This window comes from Manis javanica, chromosome 5, assembly GCF_040802235.1.
Source record: "Manis javanica isolate MJ-LG chromosome 5, MJ_LKY, whole genome shotgun sequence".
NCBI lineage: Eukaryota > Metazoa > Chordata > Mammalia > Pholidota > Manidae > Manis > Manis javanica.
The window spans coordinates 49,545,853-49,568,162 of NC_133160.1; the positions used below are offsets into that span (position 1 = coordinate 49,545,853).

General features: G+C 36.8%; 1 protein-coding gene across 10 annotated transcripts in view; it reads left to right on the plus strand.

Moving 5' to 3' along the window:
* The window catches only part of INPP4B (inositol polyphosphate-4-phosphatase type II B), a 910,826-nt gene that overhangs the window by 74,897 nt on the left and 813,619 nt on the right, over positions 1 to 22,310 (plus strand). For 8 of the 10 annotated variants that reach the window (XR_012131555.1, XM_073237008.1, XM_036996729.2 and 5 more), the window contains one exon: positions 2,343 to 2,465. The exons of the other annotated variants lie outside the window; for them this stretch is intronic. The gene's annotated coding sequence lies outside the window, so the exon portion shown is untranslated. The remainder of the gene's footprint in view (positions 1 to 2,342; positions 2,466 to 22,310) is intronic. 10 annotated transcript variants of the gene reach the window in all.

Below are 22,310 nucleotides of genomic sequence, written 5' to 3' on the forward strand. Positions count from 1 at the left end.
GCCAAAGGGAGCTCTTTCACTTGATTTCTTTGCCCAGTGGGTATATCCCCATCAATCTGGGGCTTTTTGTTGTTGCTTTTTTTAACTTTCTGGCACTAGAATGATCCAGGCTCATCTTGTTTGTTTCTTGCCTGAGTTCTAGAATCAGCCACTTCTCCAAAGAGCCTGGATTCTGGTTGTTGGAGAATGATACCATAAACTGAGATATGAGTACTAGGTATGTTTATTTCATTTAGGCTGCTCTGTTGACATAGCAAAGAAATGTGTGTGTATACTAATCATTTTCATAGATAAGCATCTTTATCTTTATTAAACTAAACAAAATTTCTTACTGATACTTCTAACTCTAATCCATTGCCACATGAATCATTCTAGCCTGCTCCTCTTGCTTATCTCTAAATCCCACTCCAACAGTGGGAAACCTGGCTGCCACCACCTGCCACTCATATACCTAATTGTTCAGTTCTGGCATACATGTACACTGGGTCAGAATCGTTGACTTTTGCCCCTGTGAGAAATAACTTTATCAGCTAGAGCACAGCGTTCACAAGCGATTCCTTTTGCATTTAGTCTTACGGATTCTGTTCTTTTCCAAAATCACTTAGACAAGCATCATTTCCCCCAACCACGTTCAATGAATTTGTTTCATACATTTGTAATATGTTTAGATTCTCTTGTCACAGTCTTTATCACTTCTTTGGATCTGGTGATCTATGAAATGACTTATTAAAAATTATTTGAGTATGATAAGGTTTACTCTTTGTGCAATATGTCATATGGGTTTTGAAAAACATGCCATAAATCCACAATTATAGTATCATAGAAAATAGTTGAATCACCCTAGCAATTCTATGTGCTTCTCTATTCATCCCTCCCTGACCCCTTCTGAGTCCCTGGAAGCCACTGATTTTTTCAAATATCTCTATAGTTTTTCATTTTCCAGAATATCATAGAAATGGAATTATACAGTCTGTTGCCTCTTCAGGCTGGCTTCGTTTACTTTGTGATATTCAATTAAAGTGTTTCTAGAAGTTTATGGCTCTAGCAGCTTTGGCTCCAGTTAAGCCATTCTTGACTGTGATACTCTGTCCTTACAGATTTTGGGGTTGCTATTTGCCCTGCAACCTCAATTCTCTGATTGGTCTAACAATAATTGTTTATTTCTAATTTGCTTAGCTTTTTTATTTGCTGTAATCATGGGAATCATGATTTCTAAGCTCTTTACATACAGTAGCTGACCAAAAGTCTCTGGCATTTTTCTTAGCCTGAAAAGTCTCAAATTCTCTTCTTCTTGTAAAGCAATTTATCTTATTCGTTGTAATCCAATGGTGCCTTTACCTGCCCTCAATAATTCTGCCTTTCCTTTCACCCCACTTTACACTGACTATTTGCCACTCAGCCCCTAGAGCTTTAGGTATGCGGCTCACCTCAATAATTGGTAAGAAGAAGGTGGAGAGGATTGGGAGAAAGCAGGTAATAGACTACATGAACCATTATTATGCTCTGTGTTCTCTCTAATGCATATTTTCTATCATTTTAATGTTTTGCAGAGTACACAAAGGATTCTAAATTTCTATTTACCATAATCCCAGTGTAGTGAAATGTGGTATTTAAAAAATTAATCTTCCACATGAGATGCATAAAAATGAAACTGGGAACTAAACACTGGGGAGAGGGGAAAGGAAGCCAGGTCAGTAAAAGCTGTCTATGCATGGTGCCTCAGTTCTCTGTCTGACATAAATGTTGCTAATAGGGAAGATATCCACCTTAATTTAAAATGAGGCTGCTTTGAAAAAGGGTAGCAAGACAAAAAAAGGAAATAATCATTCCAGCTAAACCACTGACTAGTCAATAAAGCAATGACCTTTCTATAGTAGTTCTTTAAAGGACAGTAATTAAATCCTTGTTGTTAATGCATATTTTCTCGTGGAAAGTCTACTTTCTTTAGGTTTTCTTTTGTTTTACAGTTGTATTTGGTTGAATACCCATGGCATATACCTTAAAAGAATTACATCCTAATTTATCAAGATTCATTCTCACTGAATCTAAAAGTTCTTTTTTCTCTTGCAAAGTCTTCCACCCAATCTGCTTCTTTATCTTAGATTTTCTTTAATACTTTGCAAATTTCATTAAGTCAAAGATGGGAAATGCTCATCTAGTCCAGCCATAACCATCCACTTCATATTTACATTGTATCTGCATCAATGAATGACCCTGGTGTTCCTTGGGGCAGTGAAATCAACTCTTGGTAAGATAACCCATTCCATATTGAACAACACTGGCTGATAAGAGGTTCCTTCATGTAGTGATTGAAAGCTGTTTCCTCCATTTTCTATCCACAGAGAGTGAAGGCCTCTTCAGAGCAGGACAGCCAGCGTGTGGGGAGGAGTTGAGCCCTGCTATGGAATAGGATCAACCATAGAAAGATCATCAGCAGAGGCAAACTTGTGAAGCACAGACAGAGTGTAAGTTTCTTTATGATTTGAAGGAACAAGTACCTACCCATTCATTCCTAGAGGATAAATCTCTAAGTGTACAACCTCACCCCCTCCTGCTTTCATAACAACCACTCGTGCACCAATACCCAACCCCACCACCTCTAGCTTGTTGAAAATCTGACAAATTTCAAGAATATATCACATGCTTGTAAAGAACTACTGCACTGCTACCATGCATTGTCACACATCCAGTGAGTATTATGAGATTTGTCTAAAGCAGCTAAGATCTTGAGATAAATGAGCTCATAGGCACTCTCTATATTCTCATTAATTTTATATTCACAACCAACAAAGAAACAATCACATAGATTCTGACACCTTTATGAGAAGTACATTAACATCAGATTCAGTCTAGACAGAATCGAATTTTGGTTCCAGTTGAAAATTGTTTTCCTAGAGTTACTAAATGCCTTAATCCTTATTGCTAAATGTATGTGTTCTCAGCACGTCAAACATAACTATGCTTTTCTGTTCTACTTCCCTCACTACTTTGCATTTGGAATAAGTCCTGTTCATACCCCCTGAAAATTCTTTCGAATCCATCCCCTTCCCTCAATTCCCTCTTATATTCAGTCTTAGTTGAAACTCTCACTACCATTCTTCTGTAATTTTGTTACAGGTCAGAGATGAGAAATACAACTTGATTTTATCATAGTTGAAGATGCAGGTACTTAGCTTTACAGAACTGATGTTAATAAACTGTGAAAATAATGTTCCCTTTAAACAGAAAATGTAATTCTCTCTAAATTGAACCTGAACTTAAGTTGTCATTGAGGTGCCAGAAATTGCCCTACTTTTTCTTTGCTGTGAATATAAAAGTAATGATGTTTATATAATAAAAGTGATCTAATTTCTCTAAAGAGCAGTGTGAATTGTGGACACCTCTTCTCAGACCTGCTGCCAGCTTAGTTTCTGACTTAGCACTTCCATGTCTGGTCCCTGCTTCTTTCTTACTCTGTTTTGTGTGTCCTCTGCCCCTGTAACCCTATGTCACCAGATGGTTTTAGTGATCTAGAATGCTTTTCATCTTTCCTGCTTTCCTTCTTTCGTTCCTATGCCCCCTTTGTTCATTTTTGTCTTATTCTAGTCAAACACACACATCCTTCCTTATTCTTTGTTTCTTTAAATACAGGTAATATGGGAGCTGTAGTTGTCCAAAGACACACCTGTGACAGGTAGAGCCAAAAGATGATTCTTTTGAGGCTTGTACTTGCTTTCACATTCTTCCCACTTTATTAGTTTAAAAAACATTGGCAAGCTACCTAAACATTTGCACACTGACTCAGAAACAGCTCAAGGTTTTGCAACATAGATCTCTTACAGAGTACCTACACTAGACCAGGCATTTACACATACACACATTTCACAACAATATGTGTTACTAATTTCTGCATGTCATTTTCTACAGACAATCACATGGAGGCTCAGTTTAAATATTTTTCTCAAGGCATGTCTAATTTGGTATGAACATCCAGCTTCATGAGCATTTTCATGGGGCCCTGCTCTTAGATGGGCACCACTCTTGGTTTAATGCTCTGCTGTCGCTATCCTGAAATTCTTGAAAAAATTTGAACAAGAGAACATAAATTTTCATTTTGCAGTGGGCCTTACAAATTATACAGTCAGTTTTTCTGGTGGTCTATGCACAATCTTCCATGGAGGTTCCTAAAGATGTCCCCTGGAAACTCTTAAGCACTATAAGGCAGACTAAGAGAAGGAGAGGTAGCTTAAGGGCTTGCATGGTAAGAACTTTGTTTCAGAGTCAGAACTTAGGCTTGGGGGATGTGCCTCCCTCAGAAGAAGAATCATTGCCTCATATGAGGTCATAAATAGTTTCTGGGTGCCAGTGTGGTTTGGTGCTTTATATTAATTTTCTATCACTGTGTAACAAATTACCGCAAACTTAGTGGCTTGAATCAACACGTTTAATATCCCAGTTTCTGTGGGTCATGAGTTTGGGCATGGCTTAGCTGGATCCTCTGCTCAGTCTTGCCAGAGTGCAATCAAGGTGTAGGCCAGGCTGCATTCTTTTTCGCAGTTCAGGGTCCTCTTCAAAGATCATGTGGTTGTTGGCCAAATTCAACTCCTTGGCATTGCAGAACTGAGGCCCTAGAGGCTAGATTAGACTAGGCCCTGCAGGTCCCTAGCATGTGGCTCTCTCCATAGACAGTTTACATGTGTTCACTTGACTATGCTTTCAAGGCTAGTGGGCGAGTCAGTCCATCTCTCTCTCCAGTCTGCTGTAATGTAATCATGATAGTGACTTTCTATTACCTTTGCCATATTCTATTGATTAGAAGCAAGTCAGAAGAGGAGGAGTTTACACAAAGACCATAATAGGAAGTGTGGATATTGGGAGTTACCCTAGGATTTGCCCACCACATACAAAAGTCCACAGTTGTACAATACTCTGTCTAGATGAGCTTCTCCCTTTGTACAGATTGCTAAGACTACAAACTTTGGACATATATCCATAAAATATAAATAAGGCAATATGGATATTCAATCCCCATCTGTACTTATATCTTGCATATTTTTTTGCATTGCTTTCTCCTACTTCATGAACAAGTTAGATTAAAAGCAACCTGGTTTCCTTCTATTCATCTAGAAATTTCTATAGCTCCTGGCAACTTACAATACCCAGGGGAGGCAGTGCAAGTGATGGGCTTTGTAACTTCATTAGCTTCCCAGGAAATGGGCCTCTGTCTCACTATATCCTCACTACTCAGCAAGAGCAGTAGTGTTGCCACCCCTGGGAAGTTGTTAAAATGCAGGATTTTAGGCCCTATCCACACCTGTTAAAGAAAACCCTGAATTTCAGCAAGATCCTAAGTAATTTATATGCACATTAAGATTTGAGAAGCACCACAATATACCACATGCTAAGCAGTCCAGCTTCCTCTATATAGGTTGCACCCAACTTGTTTTCTCTTGGCTAAAATGAGTAGGTAATAGACCTTAGCCTACAGCTGGTAACAATCTTGACAAGAAATAGTAAGAGCATGTCAAACTGCTTTAAATTAATTCAAGTCTGCAGGGTCAGACAAATTATATCCTTGGGGTATAGGAAAAATTTATAGCTGTGATTAGAGAAACACTGCCAGTAATCTCTGAAGAATCACAGGGAACCAGAGAGGTGCCATTTTTTTCAAAGAATGAAAAGGTGAATTCTGAAAATTACTGGATAGTGAGTCTGACAGCAATTTCCTACAAAATTCTGGAAGGAATTATTAAACAGGTAACTTGCCAGCTCTTAGAAATAGAATTGGTGATCAGCAGGAATCATGATAAATTAAGTTCATTTTTTTTTTTATAATATGTTTCTAAGAGGGGAGGCCCAGGGAAAGCTATAGGTATGATAGTTTTTATTTTAGATAAGTCTTTATAAATCTCTTTATGCTATATCATTATAGATCATATGCAGAAATGTGGTACAGATAATAGCACAGACAAATGAATTCAGGTGGTTGAATTATTATCTCCTGTAAGTTGATTCTCAAATAGTTGCAGGCAAGGAGTTGATAGTGGGTCCCTGTATCCATTAAGGTTCAATTATAGAAGTGGAACTCCTGGAAAAGACAAGAAATAAAGCATTGATTATAGGTATTTGACCTCATACAGTTGTGAGAACTGCTTAAAGTGTTTATGTAAGGTTGATGCTTTTGCTGGACCTGAAGTCAGGAAACAAAGGTGGATGGGAAGTTGAGGATAGCAAGGACATACAGGAATGTGTGAAGAGGCTGGTTTGGATCCTCCTTTAGTCTCCAAGTTTCCAATTCTGATGATGCAGGCATGTAGCACCAGAAGCTGAGGCCCAAACATGCAGCTGGCTCAGGAGTTGGAGAAGCTGTAAGAGCTGTGGGCCTGGCAGCTGCTAGAACAAGGTCGGCCAGTAGATTCACAACAATCTGTAGGAGCTGCAAGAATACCTAGCTTAACACCAACCTACCAAGCTTAAATATGACAGCTTCTTCTCTTTTGCCTTCCAATTGTACCGAAGTTCTCCTGTGGCCAGTCTTAGCTCAGAACCAAGAGGGAAAGGAATTCTGGGAAAAGTAGTTCCCAGTTAGCCGAGTCGACTTAGTTCAAAGTTCAAAGTTAATACAGCCACAAAACTCTGTCCTTGGCCTTGTCTTGTTGATTGTTGTGTATAATGTGAAGTTGTGAATGATAACACATGTTGGATGTCAGGATTCAAAGGAAAATCTCAAAAAACTGACTTCTTATTCTTCAAGAATCACATTGCATATGGGATGCCCGTCTTGACCTCATTGTGGAACTAACATCTCAGCCTCCAGTATTCTTACATATTCCCAGACCTTGCTCTATTTTTCCATAGTACTTCATAGGATCTGTTGTATATAGTTAAGTGATTTTTTATATTATGTCACCTACACCAGGATGCAAGCTCCATGAGACCAAGGACCGAGGACATTTCCTGTTTTGCCCAATGCTCAGTCCCCACACCTATAATAGAAAGATACAAAGAAGGCTGTCAATAAATATTTGTTGAGTGAACTTACAATGAAATTTAATAATAAATACAACATCATATGTTGAGGGAAAAAAAGCGTGACTGCGTAAGTAGAGAATTGAAGATACCTGAATAATGAATAATTCATAAGAGCAGAGAAGTCTAGGGTTTTTTTTGGAAAAATTGGAAAATTGGAAAATTAATACCTATTCTACTTATGTTAGCAGAAACAAAGGAGATAATATTCACACTGTACTCTATATGGAAGGATAAGTGGTACTATGTTTTTAAAACAAAGAACCATCATAGGTGGCTAAAAGAGAGAAATTATGTGATCATGTCAATTGATGCAGAAAAAGCATTTGACAAAATCAAATACCCATTTATGATAAAAATTGTCATCAAATTATGAATGGAGGAGAACTTCAACTTGATAAAAAACATCTTCAAAAAACCTAGAGTTAACATCATATTTAATGATGAGAAACTGGCTAGTTTCCTCCTAAGATTTGAAACAAGGCAAGGATGTCTACTCTTACCGCTCCTGTTCAACCTGATACTGGAAGTACTAGTTAATGCAGTAACACAATAAAAGGAAATGAAAAGTATACAGATTGGAAAGGACTTGTTTACAGATGACATGATTATCTATGTAGAAATCCTAAAGAAGTAACCAAAAAAGAAAAATTAAATCTCAGAAGAAATAATCAAGTATAGCAAGTTAGAATGATGCAAGTTTAACAGAGTAATTATTTTTTTAATATACCAGCAGTAAATAATTAAAATTTGAAATAAAAATCATACTATTTACAATAGCACCAAAAAATGAAATAATTATGAATACATCTAATAAAATATATACAGCTATATGTTGAAAACCACAAAACACTGATGAAATAAAGAATACCTAACTAAATACAGAAATACTCTGTGTTGATGGATTGGAAGACAATATTGTTAAGATATCAACTCTTTCCTATTTGATTTATACATTCAATGCAATCCTAACTAAAATTCCAGCAATGTATTCAGATACTGACAAATTAAAGTTTATATGGAAATACAGGACACCAAAAATTCCCATACAATACTGAAGAACAAAGTTGATGAATTTACAGCAACAGATTTCAAGACTTACTTTTAAGCAATAGTAATCAACATAGCATGAAATGTGTGAGAGAATAGGAACATAGATTAATGAAATAGAATAAAACACTATATTAATGGGATAGAATATAGTCAATATAGACCGAAACAAATACAGTCAATTGATTCTTGGCAGAGAAACAAAGGCAATTCAATGGAGAGAGGATAGTCTTTAACAAATAGTGCTGGCATAATTGGGCATGAGTGTTCAAGAAAATGAATCTGAACATAGAGCTTACACCTTTCAAGAAAGTTAAATATGTATATATATATAGGTTGGACTTAACTAAAATTAAAAGTTTTACTCTGCAAAAGAGACTGTTAAGAGAATGAAAAGGCAAGTCACAGATGGGGAGAAAACATTTTCAAGACACATCTAATAAAAGATTTCTATTTAAAATATATAAAGAATCTTAAAATTCATACATATGAAAAGATGCCGAACATAATTTGTAACTAGGGAAGTTCATGTTAAAATAAGAATGGGATACCACTATGGCACATGTAAGAATAGCTGAAATCTCCAAAACTGATAATAGAAATTATTGGTGAGAATGCAGAGCAAAAAGAACCCTCATTCATTGCTGGTGGGAATGCAAAATCATACAGCCACATTGGATGATGGTTTAGCAGTTTCTCAGTTAGTGAAACATTGTCTTACTGTATGATCTAATGATTGCACTCTTAGGTATTTACTCAATTGAGTAAAAACTTTTGTCTATCCAAAAACCTGCATATGGTTGTTTATAGTAGCTTTGCTCATGATCACCAAAACATTGAAAGCAATCAAAAATCTCTTTTGAGGGGAGAATGTATAAATGAAATGTGGCACATCTATATAATGAAATTATTCATCAATTAAAAAGTTGAGCTATCAAGCCACAGAAAGACATAGTTGAATCTTAAATGCATGTTGCTATATAAATGAAGATAGCCTAAAAGACTACATCTTGCATGATTCCAATTATATATGACATTCTGGGAAGGCAAAGCTATAAATATGATTAAAATGTCAGTTGTTGCCAGGTATTCAGGGGGAGCAGAAGAGGGCTAATTTGGTGAAGTATGGGAATACTTTAAGATGGTTAAACAATTCTATATTAAATTATAATGGTAGATACGGGACTCTCTAAATTTATTAAAACCCATAAAACTTCCCAAAACAATGAATGAACCTTAATGTATGCAAATTATAAAGATCATTAGTAGTTGGGGAGATTTTCAGGATAGAATGCAGGACTTAATAAAAGAATTTAACTATATCACAGAAGTATGAAACAACCTCACGGAATGGGGCAAGGGGAAATAGGTTCTGATCTAAGTAACTTTGGAAATGAGTTTAGTCCCTAAGACTAAAGTCAAAAGAAACCATGCCTAAGCACTGTATCAAATTATTTCTCACTTGGGGATAGGGTAACATTTCTGATATTGCTATACAAGTTATACTGGAATTAAACAGTTTGCTAAATGATGAACGGATGATGGGGACTAGCTTTTTCAATATTGAAGTGAAAATTTATGGGAAAGCAAGAGAAGGGACTAGAATGATTCATGTGGTATTGGATTAGAATTGGGGCCACCAATATGAACTCAGGTTAAGCTTAATATAGGTACAGATATTAACATATGAAATGTTTCCAGATGGGCATGTAAGTGAAGTCAGTATATACACATATTTTTTGCTCGGTGAGCTAAAAGGACCTACAGGCAACCTTACCCCCAAACCAATGAGCACAACTAACTCTCAGTTCCTGGTTTCAAATACCATTCTCTAATAAAAACAAGAACAGAAATGAAAACAAAACAGAATATCTAGTTGAAATGATTGATTTTAGATATGGGCCAGGAAATACACAAAATGAGCCCAGTGAATATTAAAGTGCCTGAAAGTAAGGAAGTACCTGAGCAAACAAATAAACAAAATCAAACAAACAAAACCCTTAATGATGGGAATATTTCAAAGAAATACAAGAGCCAACTGAAAGAGCTCTCAGTTGCAAAACTGGAACAATTCTAGTAACAAAATAAATAAAGGGGTACTGGATTATAACCCAAAGTATAAAATGAATATCCACAGGTCCATACATGCATACATGCATGCATAAATAAATGGGGGGCAAAGACAAATATCTCATACAATTAATTCTAAATTATGTGTGTTAATACTCCACTCTCAAGGAGATGGATGGAGTATTAACACCCCACTCTTTAGATGTGGGCTGGGCATAGTGACATTCTTCCAAAGAATACAGTATGGAAGGGGAGTGGGGGAGGCTAACTTTACAGTGGAGAAACCTGAAGAACGTTACCTCATCAGGAGATCAAGGTCAGTATGTATAGTGATGTCATGTTAATAGTGTGTACTTTTGTTATGATGCATTGAAAATGTCACTTTACTTAAGTGGTCTTTATCCCTAAGCCCATAACCACAGTCTAATCATGAGAAAAATATCAGACAACTCTGATTGAAGGACAGTATACAAATTACTTGACAATAGTTCTTTAAAGTATCAAGGTTATCAAAAACAAAGTCAGAGAAACTGTCATAATCAAGAGGAGCCTAAACTAATGTTATATCTAGATATTATCCTGCATGATAGGTAAAAACTAAGGAAATCTGAATAAAGTATGGATTTTAGCTAATAATAGAGGTTCATTAATTATGAAAAATGTCCCCATGTTAATGTAAGATTAATAATAGGGGAAATCAGGTATGCATGGTATGTGGAAGCTCTCTCTCATCTTTGTGTTTTTTTTGTAAGTCTAGAATACTTTTAAGATAAAGCATTTTTAAAGAGACAAGCAGAAAGTGTAGAAGGCAAAATCAATGATTGGCAACCAGGTAATAGATGGAATGGTTGAATTTAAAAAAATAGAGAATATTTATGATGTACTTATAACTGAATAAATGCTTACTAAGTAGTTATAATTGGAGTACTTATAATTCCTGCCTTCAAATAGTTCAGATGTTGAATATAAAGGCATTATGTTCAGTGTAGTTTCCAGTGGCTGGACAAGAACAAATTGATCAAAGTTCCATGGAAGTAGGTTTCAACTCAGATTGAAAAAAGAATTTCATGATTAAAAGAGCTGTCTAAATATAGGAAATTTGCCTTTGGAGGGAAACAGAGCACTTCTCCTGATTTTCAAGCTGAGACTATAGGACTGTCATACTGAAGAACAGTTGGACAAGAATGAGCCTGAAGGTGTCTTCATCTCAGATGCACTGATTCCATGTGTGGTATCCAACTCCACTGTGATTGCTTTGGTTCAGGTGGCTGCAGGCAGGCCTCAGAAACTAGTTATTTTCTTATGACATCCAGATGGTGAGTTTTTCTCTGATCATCTTAGAATTACACACTCTAGATGAGAAGGGAGAAATAATTCTTGAGCACTGTGAGCAATGGGCTTAACAAAAGCCTCAGAGGTTTTATGTATGCACTCTCTCTTCTCTTAAAAAGAACACTAACAAGAGAAAGGAATATTATCAGAAAAATGTACGTTCACCATGTAAGAACTTGTTCGTTATGCTTCAGAAGATTGGAGACTGATGAGAATTAGGCTTGGGGTGGATTAATGATTGTACATTGAGCATTGAGTCCCCTATACAGAATTTTATTGTTGTTAACAACCATTTGATCAATAAATATGAGAGATGTCCTCTCAAAAAAAAAAAAGAACACTAACAAAAAGATAAAGAAAACAAAATGATCACATGAAAAAACCCCAGGGTTTTAAACTGGATATTATCATCTCAAATTTCAGTACTATCTGGTATAATGATGCTCTAGGCCAACTCCAGGTAATAGGAAAAATTTCTGGAGGTGAGGCATCCATTACTGTATCCATAGAACTAGATGGCCACTCCCCCCGAGAAATCCAGATAAATTTCATGCTCCTCTGGGAAACAGCACTAGCAGAAGTTTGGTCACCACCCTTCTGCTACTACTGGCAAAAGGGTATTTTATTATGTGTTTCCATGAACATGCATTTTCCTCTTCACACGTCTCTACTTTGTGATCCATGCTCTAAAAGTTATGGAACTTTAGGAATGTAGAAATGAATATAAAATTGCAGTATCATCTATTATGTCTGCTCTCTAACAAGCATAGACATCAAAGCACAGGCAAATTTTAGCCCTTGTAATAAAAAAGAGTTTAGCCAGTAGATCTCAGATCAAGAAGCATCTCAGGATGTCTCATACAGAGAAAGTAATAAGGCGTTAAGTACCTTTGTGTGTATGCATGTGTGTGTAGCTCATATGGCTTTTAATAATACATAATTTATATCCAATTAGAGTTCTGCCGCCTTGAAATATAAGTATTTAAAGGTAAGTAGACTGTCATTTGTAGGCTTTGTATTCCTCGACAATGGTTTACATGCAATAGTAAATGTAAATAAGATGATCTTTTAGTCGACATTCCTGACCTTTGGATTTTATGTCTACTCCAGTACCACAGTAGTGTTCTAATTTCTTTGTAGATATTATTTACAGTCAAATTAATGTTATGGTGTATGACAAGGTGAAAGAAAAAGCACAGACCTGTTTTTATTGATAACTGCAGGACTAACAGTCTAACCTCTCTGGCCCATCTGTTTCTTTTATATTATTTTTAGACATTTTTTAAATTTTAAATTAAGATCATTGATATACACTCTTATGAAGGTTTCACATGATAAACATTGTGGTTACTACATTAACCTATATTATCAAGCCCCCTCACACCCCACTGCAGTCACTGTCCATCAGTGTAGGAAGATGCCACAGAGTCACTACTTGTCTTCTCTGTGGAACACTGTCTTCCCGTGACACTACAGACACCATGTACACCCAACATGATACCCTAAAATCCCCTTCTCCCTCCCTCCCCATGCACCCTCCCCGACACCTTCCCCTTCGGTAACCACTAGTACCTTCTTGGAGTTTGTGAGTCTGATGCTCTTCGGTCCCTTCAGTTTTGCTTCAGTGTTACACTCCACAAATGAGGGAAATAATTTGGTACTTCTCTTTCTCTGCCTGGCTTATTTCACTGAGCATAAGACCCTCTAGCTCCATCCATGTTGTTGCAAAATTAGGATTTGTTTTCATCTTATGGCTGAATAGTATTCCATTGTGTATATGTAACACATCTTTATCCATTCACCTACTGATGGACACTTAGGTTGCTTTCATATCTTGGCTATTGTAAATAGTGCTGTGATAAACATAGGGGTGCACATGTCTTTTTGAATCTGATAATTTGTTTTCTTTGGTAAATTCCTAGTGGTGGAATTGCTGGGCCAGATGCTTTTCATTTTTAGTTTTTTGAGGAACCTCCATATTGCTTTCCACAATGGTTGAACTAGTTTACATTTCCACTAGCAGTGTAGGAAGGTTCCTCTTTCTCCACATCCTTGCCAGCATTTGTTGTTTCTATTCTTTTCGATGCTGGCCAACCTTACTGGTTGTGATATCTCATTGTGGTTTTAATTTGCATTTTCCCTGATAATTAGCGATGTGGAGCATCTTTTCATGTGCCTGTTGGCCATCTGAATTTCTTCTTTGGAGAATTGTCTGTTCATATCTTCCACCCATTTTTTAATCAGGTTATTTGCTTTTTGGGTGTTGAGGCATGTAAGTTATTTTTATATTTTGGATGATAACCCCTTTTCAGATATGTCTTTTACAAATATATTCTCCCATACAGTAGGATGCCTTTTTGTTCTACTGATGGTGTTGTGTGCTGTACAGAAGCTTGTTAGGTTGATGTAGTCCCATTTGTTCATTTTTTATTTTGTTTCTCTTGCCTGAGAAGATGCATTTGGGAAAAAGTTGCTCATGTTTATATTCAAGATAGTTTTGCCTATGTTGCTCATGTTTATATTCAAGATAGTTTTGCCTATGTTTTCTTCTAAGAGTTCTATGGTTTCATGACTTACAATTCAGTTGTTTGAACCATTTCAAGTTTACTTTTGTGTATGGAGTTAGACAATAATCCAGTTTCATTCTCTTACATATAGCTGTCCAGTTTGTCCCATACCAGTTGTTGAAGAGGCTGTCACTTCCCCATTGTATGTCCATGGCTCCTTTATAATGTATTAATTGACCATATATGTTTGGGTTTGTATCTGGACTCTTTTCTGTTCCATTGATCTATGGGTCTGTTCTTGTGCCTGTACCAAATTGTCTTGATTACTGTGGCTTTGTAGTAGAGCTTGAAGTCTTAGAGCAGAATCCTCCCTGCTTTATTCTTCCTTCTAAGGATTACTTTGGCTATTTGTGGTATTTTGTGGTTCCATATGAATTTTAGACCTTTTTGCTCTGGTTTGTTGAAGAATGTCAGTGATTTTTTATATTGTTTTATTCTTCTCTATTTTATTTCTGCTCTAATCTTTATTATGTCCCTCCTTCTACAGTCATTGGTATTTTGATAGGGATTGCATTTAATCTGTAGATTGCTTTAGGCAAGCTGGCCATTTTGACAATATTAATTCTTCCTATCCATGAGCATGGGATGTGTTTCCATTTATGGGTATCTTCTTTAATTTCTCTCATGAATGTCTTATAGTTTTCAGGGTATAGGTCTTTTACTTTTCCTTGGTTAGGTTTATTCCTAGATATTTTATTTTTTGATGCAATTATGAATGTAATTGTTTTCCTAATTCTCTTTCTGTTAGTTCATCATTAGTATATAGGAATGCAACAGATTTCCGTGTATTAATTTTGTATCCTGCAACTTTGCTGAATTGTTCTAGTAGTTTTGGGGTAGATTCTTTAGGGTTTTCTATTTACAATATCATGTCATCTGCAAACAGTGACAGTTTAACTTGTTCCTTACTAATCTGGAGGCCTTTTATTTCTCTGTGTTGTTGATTGCCATGGATATGACCTCCAGAACTCTCTTAAATAAAAGTGGGGAGAGTGGGCATCCTTGTCTTGTTCCCGACCTTAAAGGAAAAGCTTTCAGCTTCTTGCTGTTAATTACAATGTTGGCTGTGGGTTTGTCATATATGGCCTTTATTATGTGGAGGTCCTTGCCCTCTATACCCATTTCGTTGAGAGTTTTTATCATGAATGGATGTTGAATTTTGTCGAATGCTTTTACAGCATCTATGAAGATGATCCATGTGGTTTTTGTCCTTCTTTTTGTTGATGTGGTGTATGATGTTGATGGATTTTCAAATGTTGTACCATCCTTGCATCCCTGGAATAAATCCCATCTGACCATGGTGGATGATCTTTTTGTTGTATTTTTTAATTCAATTTTTAAAGATTTTGTTGAGTAATTTTTCATCTATGTTCCTCAGGGATATTGGTATGTAGTTTTCTCTTTTTGTGTTGTCATTGCCTGGTTTTGGTATTAGAGTGATGCTGCTTTGTAGAATGAGTTTGGTAGTATTCCCTCCTCTTATACTTTTTGGAAAATTTTAAGGAGGATAGGTATTAGGTGTTCACTAAATGTTTGATAAAATTCAGCAGTGAAGCCATCTGGTCCAGGATTTGGTTCTTAGGTAGTTTTTGATTACCAATTCAATTCGTTGCTGGTAATTGGTCTATTCAGATTTTCCGTTTCTTCCTGTGTCAGTCTTGGAAGGTTTTATTTTTTTAGAACATTGTCCATTTCTTCTAGGTTATCCAGTTTGTTAGCTTATAATTTTTCATAGTATTCTCTAAAAATTCTTTGTATTTCTGCTGTGTCCATAGTGACTTTTCCTTTCTCATTTCTGATTCTGTTTATGTTTGCAGAATCTCTTCTTTTCTTGATAAGACTGGCTTGGGGTTTACCTCTTTTGTTTATTTTCTCATGGAACCATGTCCTGCTTTCAGTAATTCTTTATATTGATTATTCTTCTCTATTTTATTTCTGCTTTGACATGTCCCTCCTTCTACTGACTTTGGGTCTCCTTTGTTTTTCTTTTACTAGTTTCACTAATTCTGAGTTTAGACTATTAATGTGAAATTGTTCTTTCCTGAGGTAAGCCTGAGGTAAGCCTGTATTGCAATATACTTCCCGTGTAGCACAGCCTTCGCTGTGTGCCACAGGTTTTGGGCTGTTGAGTTATTGTTGTCATTTGTCTCTATATATTGCTTGATCTCTGTTTTAATTTGGTCATTGATTTATTGATTATTTAGGAGCATGTTGTTAAGCCTTCATGTGTTTGTGGTATTTTTTATTTTCTTTCTGTAATTTATTTCTCGTTTTATACCTTTGTGGTCTGAGAAGCTGGTTGGTACAATTTCAATCTTTTTGAACTTACTGAGGCTCTATTTGTGGCCTAGTATATGATCTATTTTTGAAAATGTTCCATGTGCATTTGAGAAGAATGTGTATCCTGCTGCTTTTGGGTGTAGAGTTCTGTAGATGTCTGTTAGGTCCATCTGTTCTAATGTGTTGTTCAGTTCCTCTGTCTCCTTATTTACTTTCTGTCTAGCTGATCTGTCCTTTGGAGTGAGTGGTGTGTTGAAGTCTCCTAAAATGAATGCATTGCATGCTATTTCCCCCTTTAATTCTTTTAGTATTTGTTTCACATATGTAGTTGATCCTGTGTTGGGTGCATAGATATTTATAATGGTTATATCTTCTTGTTGGATCTGCCCTCTTTATCATTATTTAATGTCCTTCTTTGTCTCTTGTTACTTTCTTTGTTTTGAAGTCTGTTTTGTCTGATACAAGTACTGAAACTCCTGCTTTTCTCCCCCTATTAGTTGCATACAATATCTTTTTCCACCCCTTCACTTTTAGTCTGTGTATGTCTTTGGATTTGAAGTGAGTCTCTAATGGGCAGCATATAAACGGGTCTTGTTTTTTATCTATTCAATGACTCCATGTCTTTCGACTGGTGCATTCAGACCATTTACATTTATGGTGATTATAAAGAGTTATGTACTTACTGCCATTATAGGCTTTGGATTTGTGGTTACCAAAGGTTCAGTGTTTACTTCCTTGCTATTTAATAGTCTAATGTAACTCACTAGTATGCTATTAGAAACAAAATCTAAAGGTTATTTTTTTCTCCTCCATTATTTATATATTAGGTATCATATTCTGTACTTTTTATCTATCCCTTGACTGATTTTGTGGTGGTTGATTTGATTTTGCATCTGCATAGTTAGTAATTGGTCTACTATCTTTACTGTGGTTTGATTTCCTCTGATGATACCTATTTAACCATAGGAACACTTCAGTCTATAGCATTCCTTCCAGAATACACTGTAGAGATGTTTTGTGGGAGATAAATTCTCTCAGCTTTTGCTTACCTGGAAATTATGTAATACCTCCTTCAAATTTAAATGATAATCTTTCCAGGTAGAGTATTGTTGGTTCTAAGCCCTTCTGTTTCATTGCATTAAGCATATCATGACACTGCCTTCTGACCTGTAATGTTTTTGCTGAGAAGTGTGATTACAGCTTAATGTCTTTTCTTTTGCTTGTGATCTTTTTTCTCTCTCTGTCTGCTTTTAATAGTCTGTGCTTATCTTTGATCTTTGCCATTTTAATTATTACATGTCTTGATGTTCTCTTCCTTGGGTCCCTTGTGTTGGGAGATCTGTGCACCTCCATGGCCTGTGGGTCTATCTCCTTCCCCAGTGTGGGGATGTTTTCAGCAATTGCCTCCTCAAAGACACTTTCTATCCCTTTTTCTCTCTTGTCTCTTTCTGGAACCCCTATCATATGAATATTGTTGTGTTTGGATTGGTCACACAGTTCTGTCTATATTCTTTCATTCCTAGAATTCATTTTTTCTCTCTGTGCCTCAGCTTCTTTATAGTCCTGTTCTCTAATTTCTATTTTATTTGCTGTCTCCTCTGCTTCCTCTAATCTTTCTGCTTTTAAATCCCTCCATTGTATATTTCATTTCAGATACTATATTCTTGAATGTTTGTATCTCATTCCTGAATTCGTCCTTGAGTTCTTGAACATTTTTCTGCACCTCCATGACCATGTTTATGATTTTTGTTTTGAAATCTCTTTCAGGGAGATTGATGAGTTCAGTTTCACTTGGTCCTCTTTCTGGTGTTTGTGGGATTTTGTTTTGAACCAGGTTTTTTTTGTCATTTCATATTTGTATGTGGCTCCCTCTAGTGCCCAGAAGCTATACTCTGTCGAGCTACTCAGCCCCTGGGGCGATGGCAGTGGTCACAGGGGAGTGGCATTGGGGCTCTTTTCCTTGAGGTCTGCTGGTTTCCCCATGTGTAGACAGTCTGCTGCAGCCTTCTTTACTGTTGCTCTTTCAGGATTAGATGCATATGCTATATTTTCATGTTATATGTGATTTTTGGAGGAGGTTTCTGTCTCACCTCTCATGCCACCATCTTTCCCATATCCTTCTTATGATTAGCCTAGGAGGAAGCCCTCAAGTTTTACTCTCCGGCATCAGTTTCTAAGAGTATCCATTTCCTGGATTCACATGTGAAGAGCAATTGTACTGCCAGCATAGGTCTTTAAAGCATCAGCTTTCATGGTATCAGTTTGCTTTTGTACTTCATCCACACTGTCCTCTGACCCCTTTGGATTTCCACTTCTGTTATTTGTGTATATGTGGGTCTCTTTGCCTAGACCATAAGCTCTTTTACTGTTGGGGAATGTGTTGTGTTCATTTGTTCAGTTCTTCCTGCTCCACATGGTGTTTTATATTCACTTTTGCACCTCTTTGTTCTTGCCCACACTGGACTTTCCACCCTTTTTCCATTTATCTATATACTAATAGCCACATATTTAAGGGTCATCTGAAATGTTAAAGTCTTGGAGAAACAGATTGCTCAGTTGAATTCATCACATCTCTCATTGTATTTCCACCCCACTTTGCTTTGCTCTCTTTCATAGCTATTTCCTTCTGTATTTCTTTATATGTCCTTTTCTACGTATTTTACTTATTTACATGTCATGCCCACCCCAGAGGCACATGCATGTACACACTCAGCCATAAGCTCCTTAAAGTCAGCCATCCCATTTACCCTGGCTCAAGGACTGATATGCTTTACACATTGCAGGTACCTGATAAATGTGACTTGAATGACACATCTCAGGGTCCTGTTCAGATAGTTTCAGAACCATCAATTCTCTGACGGCTCAAAAATTTATATCCCCAGGTAGGACCTCACATTTTTTACTCTTGTTCTCCTATATCCAATTGTCTGCTTATCTACAGTTGTCTTTCTAATTATACTTTCAAGAAAACTCTTCATTGTTTTCCTCACTAAGCCTTCCTCATTTCAGTAAAAGTGAGCACCACTAATCATGCTTATCAGGCTAAACATGAGAGTCAGCTTGGATTTCCCTTTTCCTCATATTCCATATCAAATTCATTAATAGATCTTGTCAGTTCATTACCAAAATATATGCTGGATCTTATGCATTTTTCAACATCACCATAACCATAGCTCTGGTCCTACCCACCATCATCTCTCCTCTGGATTAGAGCCACCATCATCTTACCTGAACTATAGCCACAACCTCCTAATCAGTCCCGTGACCTCACTGCTCCCCTAAACTGGTTCTCCACACAGTTGTCAGAGAAAACTGTCTATGGCATACATCAGACCATATAGCATTCCCATTTTAAAGCTCCTGAATGGCTTCTATTTAGAATTAAATGTAAATTTCTAGCCACATCATCCAAAGGTCTGCATAATCTGATCCCTGAGTAGCTTCTGACTTTCCTTCTTTCTCTCTCCCCTTTGCACATTGCTGTAGCAATGTTGATCCCCTTCCTTTCCCTCAGAAATGGCTAGCTAGTTTGTTCCTGCCTAAGAACTGTTTTTGCTGTAATTTCAACTCAGAACTTCACATGACCAACTCCTTCTTCAAGTCCTCAGAGAGGTCTTCCTGAGCACAGTGGTGAATGAGCACCCTCAGCTCCATGACTCCATCTTCTTTGTAGCCCTTTCTAGGTACAGGATGCATTTGTTCCCCCACTTCTCAGCTGGAATGTAGTATCTAGCATCTGAAGTAGCACCTGTGTCAATATGTATTTGAGTGACTGACTGATAGATTAAAGCCATCTTCTGGCAGGCCATCCTGCTTCTCTAGGCAGTTGGTTCCTTTTTCTGAGGTTAAGGACTTTTCCCTGTGTTGTAGCTATCTATGTACCTCACGTCTGTTTGTTATGCTTGACTGTGAGCCCCTTGGAAGCAGACACCATGCTTGTATCACCACTGCTTCTCAGAGAACTTGGCAAAGAGCAGTATTGAATGGATGCCCATATGTGTTTTCCCTATAATTCTGTAATCACTCTTTCCTCCCTCATTCTTTTTCTAATGGGATTGCTTGTTAGTTATAGGAAACTTAAATTCCTATTAGAGCCTTTTAAAACTGAGATTGGGAAATTGATGAGGCTGATAATTGGTAAAAGAGACTCTGACCTAAGTAAGGTACTAGCCTAATGAAAGAATGTTGTTGAAGGGCAGTGGGAATACTTTCACTTAATAGAGTAGATTAAGATTTGATGCTCATGATACCAGTTTATTAGGCTGGAAAACCAAGGCTATTAATTCACTGAAAAATATAATCTGTCAGAAAAGTTCATCCTCTCTAAAAGCTGAGAGACTAGCTTAGGTCTTATATTAACATGATTATTTAACTTATTATTATAATATGATTAATAAAGCTTTATCTTTATTAGAAAATTTTACATTATCTAACAATATTTTAAGCTGAACATTGCTGTTGGACCTAGGTCACAGGTTTTATCCCCAACCAAGGGGATGCTTCAAGTCCCCTGGCAAACTTTCGTGACCAAGAAACAATCTGATTTTATAAACACAAAGAAACATACTGTCATCAGTATTCTGAAAAATGACTCAGTCTGTTTTCAGTATAGTTTTGTCACACTGGTCATTGCACCAGTTATTGAAAGTTGAGCCCAAAGAGCTAAAATTATGAGGTTGGCTTTTGATTATTTCCCCTTTCTTTTGAATCCTATTTCCAACCAACTCCACCTTCCATCCAGACAGACTCTGGATCTCTTGATAATGATTCCTGATCCCAAAGAAAAATTAGAGTCACTTCCATGCTGTCCACCCCCTCTGTGCTTCTAACAATCCCATTCCCCCAGCCCCTGCATCAAAGCTTCCGTCCCTTTAGTGCCTCTGTTCCAGGTAGATTAATGAAGACAAGCATGGATTTGTCAATGAATAATAACATCTTAATATGTGGATACAAAGATATTTGCAGTTTTAAAATAAAAATTCCTAGTGAGAACACTATCTTAAATGTAATAAATAATCAATGGTAGAGTTTCAGAAACATTAATCTGTGTCATACTCTAAAATGCCCATCATGCACCTAACATCTACTCTAATGATGATAAAGTAATTTAGCGGAGTTGAAAAACGGTTGTGTGTAGCCTAGTTAGAATTCACTAAAATATCATTGGTTTACTTATTAAGGTCTAGTTTCCATTTAGGGCCTAAAAAATGTGCTTCAGAGTGCCCTGCTGAGCATCACGGGAACCTAGCCACCTTTCTCATGTCAGTGTGGTTCCTTTGGCTGAGTTCACAAGTCAAGCACAGCAGCTGTGGGCAGCATGGCCTTGGTAGACCCCTCAAAGTTAACATGACCCAAATGAATTCATTATTTTTTTCTTCCTTTCTCTAAGACATATTCTCTTCTTTATTTCCTGTCTTGGTTGAAAACATTACTAGACAATCAGTTACTTGAGCCAGAAACCTGAAGGTAGTCTTTAAAAAGACTATTCTTCCTTAAGTTCTATATATATCCAGTCACAAAACATACAAATTCTACCTCTTATTCTCAGTTCCACTCTTCTAGATTAGTTTTAGCCTTCATCCTGGGCTATTGCAACAGCCTCCTATCTGTTTATTTCTGCATCCAGTGTTCTCCACCAATCCATTCTCCATATTTCTAACACATTTCTAAAACACAAATCTGTCTATTGTTCCCCACTGTAGAATTAATTTCAAACTAGGTAAATGCTACCCCTTATCCTTCATGATCATGTGTTGCCTCTTTATGATACAGGTTTGTTTCCTGACATTCATCCATGAAACTCTATGCTCCAGCCCCCTTAATCCCCTTGCTGTTCTTTAAAACTCTGTACTCTTTCTTGCCACTGTGACATGCTTCTGTATATGTTGCTCTGATTACTTGATATGCTTCCCCTCTTGAGCCCATTCCTACTTATCTGTCAAGATTCTGTATAGACACACATCCTCTGAAACTGTTGTGATTGCTATGGTCTCTGGGGTTTTT